Here is a 17043-nt window from a genome sequence, read left to right on the forward strand (position 1 = left end):
GGATCTGTAAAAAGCAACAAAGAGTCCTGTGGCACCTTATAGAAAGCTTATGCTCCAATACTTCTGTTAGTCTATACGGTTCCACAGGACTACCCCTCAGATACTTGACACCATGCAAGGCACTGCATTTAGCCGTATGGAGTGGAAATCCATCAACCTCATGAAGAAACTTGCACAAGTACAGACAGATATCATCTTCCTTTCCAAAAGCAAACGGATGGACGTCATACCAAATGGACTGAAGGTGAAAAATCCACTGCTATCTACATTCTGCACAGACCACAGAGAGAGATTATGCCATACACTACCAAAGAAACTAAGGAACCACCTGATCGGCATCCTATAAAGCAAACAGGAAAACCTCAAAAAAGAGCTCTCCAACCTGGAGACTTTCATAAATAACCAACCTTCCACACAAATGGACTTTACTAAAATAAGACAGGAGATCTACATTACACACTTCACCTCTCTACAAAGGAAAAAGGACTGTAAACTGTCTAAAATACTACCTGCCACATAGGACCACAACAGTGGTACCCCTAACTCACCCAGCAATTGCATCAATTTATCCAGCTACACACTCAAACTGTCAGAAGAGTCTGTCCTAACTCGGGGACTCTCTTTTTGCCCCACCACCCCCATGAACATGATACAGTTCTGCGGTGACCTGGAAGCCTACTTTCGCTGTCTCTGACTTGAAGAATACTTTCAAGATAACACTGGACAGCACACTGATACACAGATGCCCCCACCCCAACAGCACAAGAAGAACTCCACATGGACCCCTCCTGAGGGTCGAAACGACAGTCTGGACCTATACATAGAATGCTTCCGCCAACGTGCACAGGCAGAAATGCTGGAAAAACAATATTGCTTGCCTCATAACCTAAGTTGTGCAGAACACAATGCCATCCACAGCCTCAGAAACAACCCTGACATTATAATCAAAGAGGTTGATAAAGGAGGTGCTGTTGTCATCATGAACAGCTCTGACTACCAAAAGGAGGCTGCCAGACAACTCTCCAACACCAAATTCTTCAGGTCACTTTCCTCAGATCCCACTGAAAAATATACTAAGAAACTGCACTATCTACTCAGGACACTCCCTACAGTAACACCGGAACAAATCAACATACCCTTAGAGCCCCAACCAGGGTTATTCTATCTACTACCCAAGATCCACAAACCCGGAAATCCTGGACGCCCCATCATCTCTGGAATTGGCACTCTCACTGAAGGACTGTCTGGATATGTGGACTCTCTACTCAGACCCTATGCCACCAGCACTCCCAGCTATCTCCGTGACACCACTGATTTCTTGAGAAAACTACAATGCATTGGTGATCTTTCAGAAAACACCATCCTAGCCACAATGGATGTGGAGGCTCTCTACACAAACATCCCACACACAGATGGAATACAAGCTGTCAGGAACAGTATCCCTGATGATGCCACAGCACAACTGCTTGCTGAGCTCTGTGACTTTATCCTCACGCACAATTATTTCAAATTTGGTGATAATATATACCTCCAGACCAGTGGCACCACTATGGGGACCCGCATGGCCCCACAATATGCCAACATTTTTATGGCTGACCTGGAACAATGCTTCCTCAGCTCTCGTCCACTCACGCCCCTTCTCTATCTATGCTACATTGATGACATCTTCATCACCTGGACCCATGGGAAGGAGACACTGGAAGAATTCCACCACACTTTCAAAAGCTTCCACCCCACCATCAACCTCAGCCTGGATCGAGCTACACGGGAGGTCCACTTCCTAGACACCACGGTACAAATAACTGACCGTCACATTAACACCACTCTACACCGAAAACCCACTGACCACTATGCCTACCTTCATGCCTCCAGCTTCCATCCCGGACACACCACACAATCCATCATCTACAGCCAAGCACTGAGGTATAACCGCATTTGCTCCAACTCCTCAGACAGAGACCAACACCTACAAGATCTTCACCAAGCATTCTCAAAACTATGATACCCGCATGAGGAAATAAGGAAACAAATCAACAGAGCCAGACGTGTACCCAGAAGCCTCTTGCTGCAAGACAAGCCCAAGAAAGAAACCAACAGAACTCCACTGGCCATCACATACAGTTCCCAGTTAAAACCCCTCGAACGCATCATCAGGGATCTACAACCCATCCTGGACAATGAATGATCCCTCGCTTTCACAGGCCTTGGGAGGCAGGCCAGTCCTCGCCCACAGACAACCCGCCAACCTTAAGCATATTCTCGCCAGCAACCATACACCGCACTATAGTAACTCTAACTCAGGAACCAATCCATGCAACAAACCTCGATGCCAACTCTGCCCACATATTTACACCAGCGACACCATCACAGGACCTAACCATATCAGCCACATCACCCCCGGTTCATTCACTTGCATGTCCACCAATTTAATATACGCCATCATGTGCCAGCAATGCCCTTCTGCCATGTACATCGGCCAATCTGGACAATCCCTACGTAAAAGGATAAATGGACACAAATCAGATATTAGGAATGGCAACATACAAAAACCTGTAGGAGAACACTTCAACCGCCCTGGTCACACAATAGCAGATTTAAAGGTAGCCATCGTGCAGCAGAAAAATTTCAGGACCAGACTCCAAAGAGAAATTGCTGAACTTCAGTTCATTTGCAAATTTGACACCATCAGCTCAGGATTAAACAAGGACTATGAATGGCTAGTCAACTACAAAAGCAATTTCTCCTCCCTTGGTGTTCACACCTCAACTGCTAGAAGAGGGACTCATCCTCCCTCACTGAACTAACCTCGTTATCTCTAGACTGATTCTTGCCTGCATATTTATACCTGCCTCTGGAAATTTCTACCACATGTGTCTGACAAAGTGAGTATTCACCCACAAAATCTTATGCTCCAATACTTCTGTTAGTCTATAAGGTGCCACAGGACTCTTTGTCGTTCTCTATCTCAGTGTGTCTAACAGATTATCTGGCGACCCTAAGCAATACTTCAGGCAAGTTTGCTAGACTGGTTTGCCTTATCAGAACATAGCTCCTGAGGATTCTGCAAGTTAGAGCTCTATATCTTCCTCACAATCCTTTCACCACCCTCAGTAATTTGTAGCTCACTCTCCGAACCTGAGGCGAAATTCCTACTGAACCTTGCCACTAAAGAAAGTTTGCCAGAGATGGCATTAGAACTGACATTCCTTTTGTGTAGGATGACAGTGAAATGCCACTACTAAATTTTCCATAATATTGCTAGAATTCTAAATGCCAAAGAGAATGTATAGTGTCTCTTATGATCACTGAACTTTCAGGTGTCTCCTCAAATGAATCAGAACGAGCTTTTTCTATGCCACAAACCCATTAGTCACACTTCTTAAAAGTATTTATAGAAGGTCCCTAGCAATTACAGGTGATACCTGTTTGGCTGCCCTATTTTGCCATTATGTGTATAATGTAAATTTTTGAGAGATGCTTATAGTTAAGATAGATAAATTTATACTCTGACTAACACTTTATGTTTATATCTGTTAGATATGCTTTGGTTTTATGCTGAATGCTCCAAATAATAAAACTGGGAAATTCAGCACAAGTGATATAAAGAATAACCAATCTGCACCGTGCTCATGACCCAAAAAATTCAAAATCCTTGAAGTCTATAACCTCATACAGTCTTATGTACCAGCCAAATTAGTTCTGTGGGATCTATTCTATGTACATGGATAAAATATTCAGATTCTTCCACACTTATCACTTTTCCTATGACAGATTACTGAGGGACATTTCACCATCTCTGGCGGATTCCCTCGTCTTTCCACATAAAATGTGTTTACAATGATCAGAACAAGGCTGTACACAATATGAATTTGATTTTTATAAAAGTAGGGCTCAGTTATTGAAATGCCATAATGGATTAGAGCAACAATTCCTCCAATCCAGTATCTTGGACACAACACCAGATGGTTCATAAAAAGGTGCAAGAATGCTGGCATTGACAGTTATAAAATAACAGTCCACTGGGAAAGTTTCTTCTTAACCTCTTCTGAACTTATGTTATGCTTTAAAGCATGAAAGTTTATATCCTTTATCTTATCTAATATAACAGTACATGTGCTCATTATCCATTTAAGAGGGGTTATTTTTTAATCCTAAATTCTTGGAATCAATAATACCTCCTGCCAATGAGTTCCAAACGCTAATGGCATAATGTAAACAAAGCATTTCCTTTTATTAATTTTAAGTTGTTAGTTTTTTCTTTCCCTGCAAGTTCTTCTCTTTCCCCCTCTCCTTCTCTGAAAACAGCTTTTGAAAATATTTTTCTGCCTTTAGAATACTTTTATTTTTACATCCTTCTAGAATAAGCTGAACAGATTTATTTTATTATGCAAGCAGTTTTCTTTGCCTCACACCTCCATAAATTATAACAATGTTAGACTATTACAGATAGTATCCTTCACTCTACTCCAAATTAGAGGAATCTGAACGTTTATTTTCAAGTTCTACAACTAGTTAAATATTCCCTTTGCACTTTAATGCAAATAAGCATGTCTTTGAGGTTTCTACTGCCGGAATCAGAAAGAGGCCTCAGGTCAAGTTTTCACACTGGCCTTCTGAAATATGGAGTAAAGCTAAAAAGTTCCATAGCGATGTCAGAACTGATGACAACTGGAGTTTCATCCAGTTTCAAGACAGGTAACTTTAGAGCACTTCTTATTACATTTGAAAAATAAAATGGAAACAGAAACCAAGATCAATTAATAGATTCATAGATTCTAGGACTGGAAGGGACCTCGAGAGGTCATCGAGTCCAGTCCCCTGCCCTCATGGCAGGACCAATACTGTCTAGACTAGGGGTCAGCAACCTTTCAGAAGCAGTGTGCCGAGTCTTCATTTATTCACTCTAATTTAAGGTTTTGCGTGCCGGTAATACATTTTAATGTTTTTTAGAAGGTCTCTCTCTATAAGTCTATATATTATATAACTAAACTAGTGTGTATTGTAAAATAAACAAGGTTTTCAAAATGTTTAAGAAGCTTCATTTAAAATGAAATTAAAATGTTGATCTTACGCCACCGGCCCGCTTAGCCCGCTGCTGGTCTGGGGTTCTGTTCACTGAGGCCGGCAGCGGGCTGAGCGAGGCCTGCGGCCGGGACCCCGGCTGGCAAGGGTCCGTCAGCCAGAACCCCAGACCAGCAGCGGACTGTGCTGGGCCGGCAGCCTGGACCCAGAGGGCTGGGGGCGGGCTAGAGTCAGGGCTGGGGGCTGGAGATGTCAGGGCAGAGGGGGGGCTAGGTATGGGTGGGGGTGCCAGCGTCAGAGCTAGGGTTGGGGGGGGGGATGAAGGAGTCAAGCAAAGAGCTGGGTGTGTATGAGGGAGGTACAGGGCTCAGGGCAGGGGCCTGGGGTGTGTGCGGGGCTCAGGGCAGAGGGCGTGGTGTGTGGGGTGGTGGGGGGGTCGGGGCTCAGGGGAGAGGGCAGGGTGATTGCCCCCAAGAACTCCCAACCCCGCTGCGACTTGTCCCCTGACTACCCCCTCCTGGGACCCCTGCCCCAACTGCCCCCAGGACCCCACCCCTATCTAAGCGTCCCTGTTCCTTGTCCCCAGACTGGACCGTACCCCCTACCTGTCCCCTGACTGCCTCGACCCGTATCCACCCCCCCCGCCCCCAACAGACCCCAGGACTCCCATGCCCCATCCAACCGCTCCCCACCCCCTGACAGGACCCCCAGAACTCCCAACCCATCCAATCCCCCTCCCACTCCCTGCCTGCCCCAACCCCTCGTCACACCCCTGCCTCCTGACAGGACCCCCAGAACTCCCAACTCATACAATCCCCAGCTCCTTGTCCCCTGACCACTCCCTGCAGAGACCCCCCACCCTAACTGCCCCCTCCAGGTCCCTCCTTGCTCCCAGTCCCCTGACTGCCCTGACCCCTATCCAGCTGCTGCCCCCTCACAAACTCTGGGACTCCCATGCCCCATCCAACCCCGCCTGCTCCCTGACTGCCACCTCCAGAGACCCCCCCCCCCAGCCCCCACCCCACCCCGGATACCCCCCCACCAAACCACCCTGCTCCCTGTCCCCTGACTGCCCCCACCCCTTATCCAACACCCCCAGCCCTGGGCCCTTTACCTTGAGGCTCCACGCAGAGCCAGACATGCTGCCCCGCGTGAGAGCACAGCCATGGCCCTAAGAGTGCTGCGCGTGGCGGCGGCATGGCTCCAGTTGAGCAGAGCCAAATGCTGCCCTGCGGGAGCGAGCAACCCCAACCCCCAGAGCGCTGTGCACAGCAGCAGGGCTCCAGGGGAGGGGAGAAGGCGGGAGAGGGGCCACCAGCTTGCTGCGCTCGGCCCAGCACTCCGGCCCGGGAGCACAGACCCCGCGGCTTGCCGTGCCCGGAGAGTGGGGCCATTTGCCTACCCTTTGTGCATGTCTATGCATCTGCTCTCTGCCCCCGGGTGGGGAACAGAGGGCAGAGGAGAGCGGGCCGAGCTGGGCAGGATTTTTAATGGTATGCTGGAGTCCCGGTAGGCTCCCGCGGGCCATTAAAAATTGGCTCGTGTGCCGTCTTTGGCACGCGTGCCATAGGTTGCCGACCCCTGGTCTAGACCATCCTTGATAGACATTTATCTAACCTACTCTTAAATATCTCCAGAGATGGAGATTCCACAACCTCCCTAGGCAATTTATTCCAGTGTTTAATCACCCTGACAGTTAGGAACTTTCTCTTAATGTCCAACTTAAACCTCCCTTGCTGCAGTTTAAGCCCATTGCTTCTTGTTCTATCCTTAGAGGCTAAAATGAAGAAGTTTTCTCCCTCCTCCTTATGACTCCCTTTTAGATACCTGAAAACTGCTCTCAAGTCCCCTCTCAGTCTTCTCTTTTCCAAACTAAACAAACCCAATTCTTTCAGCCTTCCTTCATAGGTCATGTTCTCTAGACCTTTAATCATTCTTGTTGCTCTTCTCTGGAACCTCTCCAATTTCTCCACATCTTTCTTGAAATGTGTGCCCAGAACTGGACACAATACTCCAGTTGAGGCCTAACCAGCACAGAGTAAAGCAGAAGAATGACTTCTCATGTCTTGCTCACAACACACCTGTTAACGCATCCCAGAATCACGTTTGCTTTTTTTTGCAACAGCATCACACTGTTGACTCATATTTAGCTTGTGGTCCACTATAACCCCTAGATCCCTTTCTGCCGTACTCCTTCCTAGATAGTCTCGTCCCATTCTGTATGTATGAAACTGATTGTTCCTTCCTAAGTGGAGCACTTTGCATTTGTCTTTATTAAACTTCATCCGGTTTACCTCAGACCATTTCTCCAATTTGTCCAGATCATTTTGAATTATGACCCTGTCCTCCAAAGCAGTTGCAATCCCTCCCAGTTTAGTATCATCTGCAAGCTTAATAAGCATACTTTCTATGCCAATATCTAAGTTGTTGATCAAGATATGAACAGAGCCGGTCCCAAAACAGACCCCTGAAAACCCCACTTGTCATAGTTTTCCAGCAGGATTGGGAACCATTAATAACTACTCTCTGAGTACGATTATCCAGCCAGTTATGCACCCACCTTATAGTAGCCCCATCTAAGTTGTATTTGCCTAGTTTATCGATAAGAATATCATGCGAGACCGTATCAAATGCCTTACTAAAGTCTAGGTCAGGGGTAGGCAACCTATGGCACTTGTGCCAAAGGTGGCACGCGAGCTGATTTTCAGTGGCACTCACACTGCCTGGGTCCTGGCCACTGGTCTGGGGGTCTCTGCATTTTAATTTAATTCTAAATGAAACTTCTTAAACATTTTAAAAACCTTATTTACTTTACATACAACAATAGTTTAGTTATATATTATAGACTTAGAGAAAGAGACCTTCTAAAAACGTTAAAATGTATTACTGGCACGCGAAACCTTAAATTAGAGTGAATAAATGAAGACTCGGCACACCACTTCTGAAAGGTTGCCGACCCCTGGTCTAGGTATACCACATCCACTGCTTCTCCCTTATCCACAAGACTCGTTATCCTATCAAAGAAACCTATCAGATTGGTTTCACATGATTTGTTCTTTACAAATCCATGCTGACTATTCCCTATCACCTTACCACCTTCCACGTGTTTGCAGATGATTCCCTTAATTACTTGCTCCATTATCTTCCCTGGCACAAAAGTTAAACTAACTGGTCTGTAGTTTCCTGGGTTGTTTTTATTTCCTTTTTTATAGATGGGCACTATATTTGCCCTTTTCCAGTCTTCTGGAATCTCTCCTGTCTCTCATGATTTTCCAAAGATAATAGCTGGAGGTTCAGATACCTTCTCTATTAGTTCCTTGAGTATTCTAGGATGCAGTTCATCAGGCCCTGGTGACTTGCAGGCATCTAACTTTTCTAAGTGATTTTTAACTTGTTCTTTTTTTATTTTATCTTCTAAACCTACCCTATTCCCATTAGCATTCACAATGTTAGGCATTCCTTCAGACTTCGCAGTGAAGACCGAAACAAAGTTGTCATTAAGCATCTCTGCCATTTCCAAGTTTCCTGTTACTGTTTCTCACTCCTCACTGAGCAGTGGGCCTACCCTGTCCTTGGTCTTCCTCTTGCTTCTAATGTATTCATAAAAAGTCTTCTTGTTTCCCTTTATTCCTGTAGCTAGTTTGAGCTTATTTTGTGCCTTTGCCTTTCTAATCTTGCCCCTGCATTCCTGTGCTGTTTGCCTATATTCATCCTTTGTAATTTGTCCTAGTTTCCATTTTTTATATGACTCCTTTTTATTTTTCAGATCATGCAAGATCTCATGGTTAAGCCAAGGTGGTCTTTTGTCACATTTTCTATCTTTCCTACCCAGCGGAATAGCTTGCTTTTGGGCCCTTAATAGTGTCCCTTTGAAAAACTGCCAACTCTCCTCAGTTGTTTTCCCCTCAGTCTTGATTCCCATGGGACCTTACCTATCAGCTCTCTGAGCTTACCAAAATCCGCCTTCCTGAAATCCATTGTCTCTATTTTGCTGTACTCCCTTCTACCCTTCCTTAGAATGGTGAACTCTATGATTTCATGATCACTTTCACCCAAGCTGCCTTCCACTTTCAAATTCTCAACAAGTTCCTCCCTATTTGTTAAAATCAAATCTAGAACAGCTTCCCCCCAGTAGCTTTTTCAACCTTCTGAAAGAAAAAGTTGCCTACAATGCAGTCCAAGAACTTATTGGATAGTCTGTTCCCTGCTCTGTTATTTTCCCAACATATATCTGGATAGTTGAAGTCCTCCGTCACCACCAAATCTTGGACTTTGGATGATTTTGTTAGTTGTTTAAAAAAAGCCTCATCCACCTCTTCCAGCTGGTTAAGTGGCCTGTAGCAGACTCCTAGCAGGACATCACCCTTGTTTTTTACCCCTTTTAACCTAACCCAGAGACTCTCAACACGTCCGCCTCCTATGTCCATTTCCATCTCAGTCCAAGTGTGTACATTTTTAATATATAAGGCAACAGCTCCTTCCTTTTTCCCCCGTCTATCCTTCCTGAGCAAGCTGTACCCATCCATACCAACATTCCAATCATGTGTATTATACCATCAAGTTTCGGCGATGCCAACAGTGTCATAGTTGTATTTATTTACTAGCACTTCCCGTTCTTCTTGCTTATTACCCATACTTCCCGCATTTGTTTATAGGCATCTAAGATACGGATTTGATCTTGCCTCCCAGTTTTGCCCTGACCCTCCTTTCTCTCTGCCATTTTAGCCCATGCTCTCTCCTATTTCCGACCCATCTCCCAGGTCCCCATGTTCTACACTTACCTGTGGGCTTTGCTCACCTGTCCCCGTTGAACCTAGTTTAAAGCCCTCCTCACTAGGTTAGCCAGTCTGTATCCAAATAGAGTCTTTCCTCTCCTCAAAAGGTGAACGCCATCTCTGCCTAGCAGTCCTTCCTGGAATAGCATCCCATGGTCAAGGAACCCAAAGCCCTCCTGGCGACACCATCTTCGCAGGCAGGCATTCACCTCCACGGTGCACCCGTCTCTGCCCAGGCCTCTACCTTTGACAGGAAGTATCGAAGAGAATACCACCTGCGTTCCAAAATCCTTCACCCGTACTCCCAGAACCCTGTAGTCACTCTTGATCCGCTCAGTGTCACACCTCGCAGTATCATTTGTGCCCACATGGATGAGTAGCATGGGGTAGTAGTCAGAGGGCTGGATAATCCTCGACAATGCCTCCGTAACGTCTCAGATATGGGCCCCCGGCAGACAGCATACCTCCCGAGATGAAATGTCAGGGCAACAGATGGGCACCTCCGGGCACCTCAGAAGAGAGTCTCTGACCACCACTACCCTACATTTCCTAGGGTAATTGAAAGCAGCAATCTTGTTTTTCAAATATAATTTAGTGGAACACCACATTGCTCATATTTATTGTGCAAGAACCATGCATTATATACTTTAAAACATTCTGGTTCATCAGGTTGTCACCTTAAGCCCCTTAAACTCTGTTCTCATCCCTAGTTATTAGGCATTACTCACATATATCAAGAGCCATATCTACCAGTGACACACTTTTATGGGAAAAATATTTTTCCAGACAGAACCAGTAAGTCTAATGTCGGTACCGGGCAAATTAGTTGAAACAATAGTAAAGAATAAAATTGTCAGACACATAGAAAAACAAACTCTTGAGCAATAGTCAACATGGTTTCTGTAAAGGGAAATCGTGTCTTATTAATCTATTAGAGTTCTTTGAAGGGGTCAACAAACATGTGGACAAGGGGGATCCGGTGGACATAGTGTACTTAGATTTCCAGAAAGTCTTTGACAAGGTCCCTCACCAAAGGCTCTTACGTAAATTAAGCTGTCATGGGATAAAAGGAAAGGTCCTTTCATGGATTGAGAACTGGTTAAAGGACAGGGAACAAAGGGTAGGAATTAATGGTAAATTCTCAGAATGGAGAGGGGTAACTAGTGGTGTTCCCCAAGGGTCAGTCCTCGGACCAATCCTATTCAATTTATTCATAAATGATCTGGAGAAAGGGGTAAACAGTGAGGTGGCAAAGTTTGCAGATGATACTAAACTACTCAAGATAGTTAAGACCAAAGCAGATTGTGAAGAACTTCAAAAAGATCTCACAAAACTAAGTGATTGGGCAACAAAATGGCAAATGAAATTTAATGTGGATAAATGTAAAGTAATGCACATTGGAAAAAATAACCCCAACTATACATACAACATGATGGGGGCTAATTTAGCTACAACGAGTCAGGAAAAAGATCTTGGAGTTATTGTGGATAGTTCTCTGAAGATGTCCACGCAGTGTGCAGAGGCGGTCAAAAAAGCAAACAGGATGTTAGGAATCATTAAAAAGGGGATAGAGAATAAGACTGAGAATATATTATTGCCCTTATATAAATCCATGGTCCGCCCACATCTCGAATACTGTGTACAGATGTGGTCTCCTCACCTCAAAAAAGATATTCTAGCACTAGAAAACGTTAAAAAAAGACCAACTAAAATGATTAGGGGTTTAGAGAGGGTCCCATATGAGGAAAGATTAAAGAGGCTAGGGCTCTTCAGCTTGGAAAAGAGAAGACTAAGGGGGGACATGATAGAGGTATATAAAATCATGAGTGATGTTGAGAAAGTGGATAAGGAAAAGTTATTTACTTATTCCCATAATACAAGAACTAGGGGTCACCAAATGAAATTAATAGGCAGCAGGTTTAAAACAAATAAAAGGAAGTTCTTCTTCACGCAGCGCACAGTCAACTTGTGGAACTCCTTACCTGAGGAGGTTGTGAAGGCTAGGACTATAACAATGTTTAAAAGGGGACTGGATAAATTCATGGTGGTTAAGTCCATAAATGGCTATTAGCCAGGATGGGTAAGAATGGTGTCCCTAGCCTCTGTTCGTCAGAAGATGGAGATGGATGGCAGGAGAGAGATCCCTTGATCATTGCCTGTTAGGTTCACTCCCTCAGGGGCACCTGGCATTGGCCACTGTCGGTAGACGGATACTGGGCTAGATGGACCTTTGGTCTGACCCGGTACGGCCTCTCTTATGTTCTTATGTTAACCAGACAATAGAAGCCTAATTTGACCAAGCTTGTTAAATAAGCACCTATGAAAATGGAGATCAAATCTGGTTCCTGTAAGGAAGTATTAACATGCCCCTTTTCATCTTACCTTCAACCCTAAATTGCAGGCTGGAAATCTGTCCACTAATTATATAAAATCCAAGTCTGGAATTGTATAGCAAAACCCCTTTGTCACATACTACCCAAAATTTGTTGCTTACCCACTGGCATTATATTCCCTAAAAACTTTTTTCTGATAAACACAGCAGGCAATCCAATCAGTATTTATTTTAAAATCCATTGCTGCTTGCTTAGACACCAGAAACATAAAAGTTTTTGTGGAATTCAAGTCTTCAAGCAAATCAACAGGTCACAAACAGTGCTTAATTTGTAATGAAAGAGATGCCAGGGCTCAAGCAATTTTTTTACATTCTTAACTGACACAGCAAGCGCAGAGGTGCTGTGTATGTAAAAACTGTCAAGCCTAGAGGTGCCAGGCCACAGCCCTGGCAAGCCCTTGAACAAATTAAGCACTGGTCACAAATATACCAATACATTAAATTAAAGATTTAATTATAGGGATTTTATATATCACACACTGGATTAACAGAGCATGAAAGAACCTGCAGCAGATATACCCAAACTGCAGTTTAAAGAATAGAAGATTTGTTGCTTCAAGTATCCGTTTGCTTAAATGAGGATAAAGATGGAAGTTTCTATTACCTCAAAATTGTAGCTAAAAATATTACAATCACCATTCCTACAAAGGAATATAATTTTGCCAATACAACAAAAATATTCACATTTCTTGAAATAAGCCTTTAAGACTAATGTAAGAAATTCAGATTTAGCACTCATATTTGGTTCCAATTGCCAAAGCCAGGTGAAATATTTAAACATATGGCAATTGTTTGTCTTGTCATATAAATTATGAGTAATCACAATATAAGCATCTTGGGATAACCATGGTTCACTGTAAAGTACAGGATCTAGGGTAGGGGTTCAACCACTTCCGCAATCACCAAAATACTACACTTTAAAAAAAAAAAAATCAGCCAAAATATTTAGTAAAGCCAATGAAACAGATTTTTGTTAGTCTTCTTCCAATCTTTCTCCAATGTTCAATGAAAATTCATTATACCCCTTTTTTCTCTAACATTTTATTATGCTGAAGTTCATTCATAAATTGGGCTTCAAAGTAGACTTTAATAATGATTGTATCTTTAACAAGACTAGATTATTTAAATATATATTTAAATACAGATGCTTTTCGGTACATATAATTTTGTAGACACTCAAAGCACCTCTAAGAAGTCATTTTAACAAATATGCTTCCCTACGCTAACTCCTATAAAATTGTATAGCATGAACCTTATATTTACCAGAGCATTATTTATCTTGTATTAAAAAGCAAAAGTAAAATAAGCTGCAAAATCATATCATTGCTTTTCCCAGGTCTTGAAATCAAGAACATGTGTACTTTGCAGTAATCATTTGTCTACAGAGAAAACCAAGCTTTAAACCTCAAGTCTAGAGGGCAAAAACACCACCCACCAAAACCACAGCTGACCTGCTCAAACTGCATATAACAATATCAGATATTACAATTTGCTTGCAAGTCTTAATCTGCACTTCATTTCAAGGTATCCTCAATATTGCGTTCAAGCCTTCCAGTGCTAAACTTGTATTGCAAATTTGATCTAAGGGAAACTTTACGATTTTACTGAGTTCAAATTAACAACTGAGTGGCAAAGATGCATGGAGTAAGGGGGGAGAGAGGAAAAAAAATTAAAATCTTAGGCAACGTCTACGCTGCAAATGGGAATGTTATTTGCAGCTTGTGTAGATTAGATTGTTTAACCACAACAAATCCTGGGTCTTGGCAAGGAGAAGCGATTTTCCCAAGGTCACCCAGCAGACCAGTGACAGAACTGGGAATAGAACTCAATTATCATCCCACTCCAATGCCCTATTAGGCCACAGTGCCTAGTTAAGCACTCCAAAGTTAGAAAATGCCAGAATTCCTGTGCAGTATTAATTCCACACCACCACCACCACCACCCCTTGTGGATATACATTGTGATAGTCTTTAAATGATTATATATAATTTTTCCCTACAGGCAGAGATTCTGAACCTTTTTCTTTCTGAACGCCCCCCCCCCCCCCCACTATAAAAACTCCACGGCCTGCCTGTGCCACAACACCTCTTTTTCTGCATATCCAGTGGATTAAAAGCCAGGGCTGGCATTATGGGGTAGCAAGCAGGACAATTGCCTGAGGCCTCATGTCACTGGGGGCCCCACAAAGTTAAGTTGCTCAGGCTTCGGCTTCAGCCTAGAGCGGTGGGTCTCGGGCTTCAACCCCGGGCCTCTGGGTCTACCACTGGCCCTGCTCTCTGGCTTATTTTGGCGGACCCCCTGAAACCTGCTCATGGCCCCTGGATCCATGGTTGAGCACCACTGGACTAGATCAGTCGTTCTCAATCTCAACAAGGGGTCCGGGACCCTTAGAGGGCCTCAAGCAGGTTTCAGGGGGGCCTCCAAGCAGGGCCAGCATTAGACTCGCTGGGGCCCAGGGCAGAAAGCCGAAGCCCAGGTTCCTGAGCCCCGCCATCCGGGGCAGAAGCTGAAGCCTGAGCAATGTAGCTTCATGGTGGCCCCTGAGGAATGGGGCCCCAGGCAACTGCCCTGCTTGCTACCCCCTAATGCCGGCCCCTGCTTTTATATGCAGAAAAGCAGTTATTGTGACATAGGTGGGCTGTGGAGTTTTTAATAGGATGTTTGGGGGGAGGGGGACTCAGAAAGAAAAAAGGCTGTGAACCTCTGATGTAGGGAAAAAGATATATATAATCATTTAAAGACTGTATCACAATGTATTTGCACAAGGGGTGGTGGTGGTGGTGTGGAATTAATACTGCACAGGAATTCTGGCATTTTCTAACTTTGGAGTGCTTACTTAGGCACTATGGCCTAATAGGGCACTGGAGTGGGACAATAACTGAGTTCTATTCCCAGTTCTGCCACTGGTCTGCTGGGTGACCTTGGGAAAATCACTTCCTCTCTGTGCATCTCAATTTCCCTACCTGTAAAACGGGGATAATGACACTGACCTCCTTTGTGAAGAGCTTTGAGATCTACAGATGAAAAGAGTTAAATGAGTTAGTTATTATTAACTTGGCAATGTTAAGATTTTTTTAAAAATGCTTTTGTAATATTAACATTTCAATTGTAAAACTCATTCTACCAAACTCCAATTATTCTCACTATGCCACAAGTATCTTCACTTATGTCTGTTCTAATTATAGTAGTTCATCTTGCCTGGAAAGAAAGTTCAGTACTTTTCCCCTGTAATCATTATCTGAGAAACATTTATATTGTTAGTCTTGTGTTAGCAAGTGCAAATAACGGAAAGGGTTAAGAAATCTTAACTACAAGCTTCACTGCCAGCTCTACCAATAATGTTTATTATGTAGAGGGAAAAAATGGGAATTGGAGATGGAAGGATGGTACTATATTTCAAAGTATTTTCAATAATCAGTTCAGAAAATAAGATAATGAAGTATATAGGACAAAGAATAAAAATCCAAGGGAAGACTACAGTAATGTCTACTCCAACTTCCGAGGACTAGGCAAGAATGGAGGTGGCGGGGAATCACATTATTGATACTGGACAACTTAAGCTATTTGAATTCATCATAGCATAGAACAGAATCACAGAATATAGAAATAAAAATACATTTAAGAACAAACCTATACTGTTTCTCTTTCCAGGCAACTCAAATACTGTAAGCCAGTGTTTCTCAAACGTGGGACGCCGCTTGTTTAGGGAAAGCCCCTGGTGGGGCGGGCCGGTTTGTTTACCTGCTGCATCCACAGGTCTGGCCGATCGCGGCTCCCACTAGCTGCGGTTTGCTGCTCCAGGCCAATGGGAGCTTCTGGAAGCGGCGGCCAGTATGTCCCTCGGCCCGCGCTGCTTCCAGCAGCTCCCATTGGCCTGGAGCAGTGAACTGTGGCCAGTGGGAGCCGCGATCGGCCGGAACTGCGGACACGGCAGGTAAACAAACCGGCCCGCCCTGCCAGGGTCTTTCCCTAAACAAGCGGCGTCCCAAGTTTGGGAAACATGGCTGTAAGCTAAAAAAAATCAAAATGAAAGTGAAATATGGAGCCTCAAACATTTCATTTGGGTTTTTTGTTTTTGTTTTTTCAGCGGGGGGAAGGAGCACTCCAGTTTTTCTACCCATTTTTTTTAAATCAATCTATATGATTTGTTATTTATTTTGAACAATTTTAATAATCACATCTTAAAACAATATTCAATATAATGATGGCTGGTTGCCCTGTTTCCTGTACTGTATGATTTGAGGAATTCAGGAACTCTATGGCTTCCTTTATAGCCCACTTCAACTTTAAACAAAGCCATGATGTAAAATAAACACATCTGACAACCACAGATCAAAAAGTTACAAAATCTCTACTCTGAGTTCTCTCTTAAAACAATGCATCCTCTATTTCCTACTGATGTCTGTTTTGCATGAACTGCAGTAGGAAACTGCAGATCAGTATCAAGAAGTTTATCATCCTCAGTTAGATATAATTTTAAGTTATCAGCACTGAGAACTGGAAGAGCAAGAAAAAAATCAAGCAAGTTAAATGGCAGCTTGAGAGCTGGAGGCCTTAACCAGCGTATCTCATATATACTGCTTCAAAGCAATTTTTTTAAAGGGATACATAGGTACTGTATTTCAATCCTGACCAATACCTACTAACAGGGAAAAGCATACAAGAAGATTATGAAGGCTATTCAGCTACTTCGCTAACCTTACATAATTTAATTACATAATTACCCAATAATTTCTCCCCACACATTCCTTTAAATTACACATAATGAAATATAGGGTTTCCAAGTACCAAGAAACAAGCAAGCTCTATTGAACTTTATTAATATACTTAAGACACAAAGCACTAACATTTTTG

At 43.6% G+C, this 17043-nt stretch overlaps 1 protein-coding gene across 7 annotated transcripts in view; it reads right to left on the reverse strand.

Moving 5' to 3' along the window:
* PTPN3 (protein tyrosine phosphatase non-receptor type 3) overlaps nt 1-17043 on the reverse strand; it is a 326586-nt gene that overhangs the window by 205999 nt on the left and 103544 nt on the right. The window contains exon 1 of one of the 7 annotated variants that reach the window (XM_039524868.1): nt 15153-15193. The exons of the other annotated variants lie outside the window; for them this stretch is intronic. The gene's annotated coding sequence lies outside the window, so the exon portion shown is untranslated. Of the gene's footprint in view, nt 1-15152; nt 15194-17043 lie in introns of those variants that run through there. 7 annotated transcript variants of the gene reach the window in all.

The sequence above is a fragment of the Mauremys reevesii genome, linkage group 2 (assembly GCF_016161935.1).
Source record: "Mauremys reevesii isolate NIE-2019 linkage group 2, ASM1616193v1, whole genome shotgun sequence".
NCBI lineage: Eukaryota > Metazoa > Chordata > Testudines > Geoemydidae > Mauremys > Mauremys reevesii.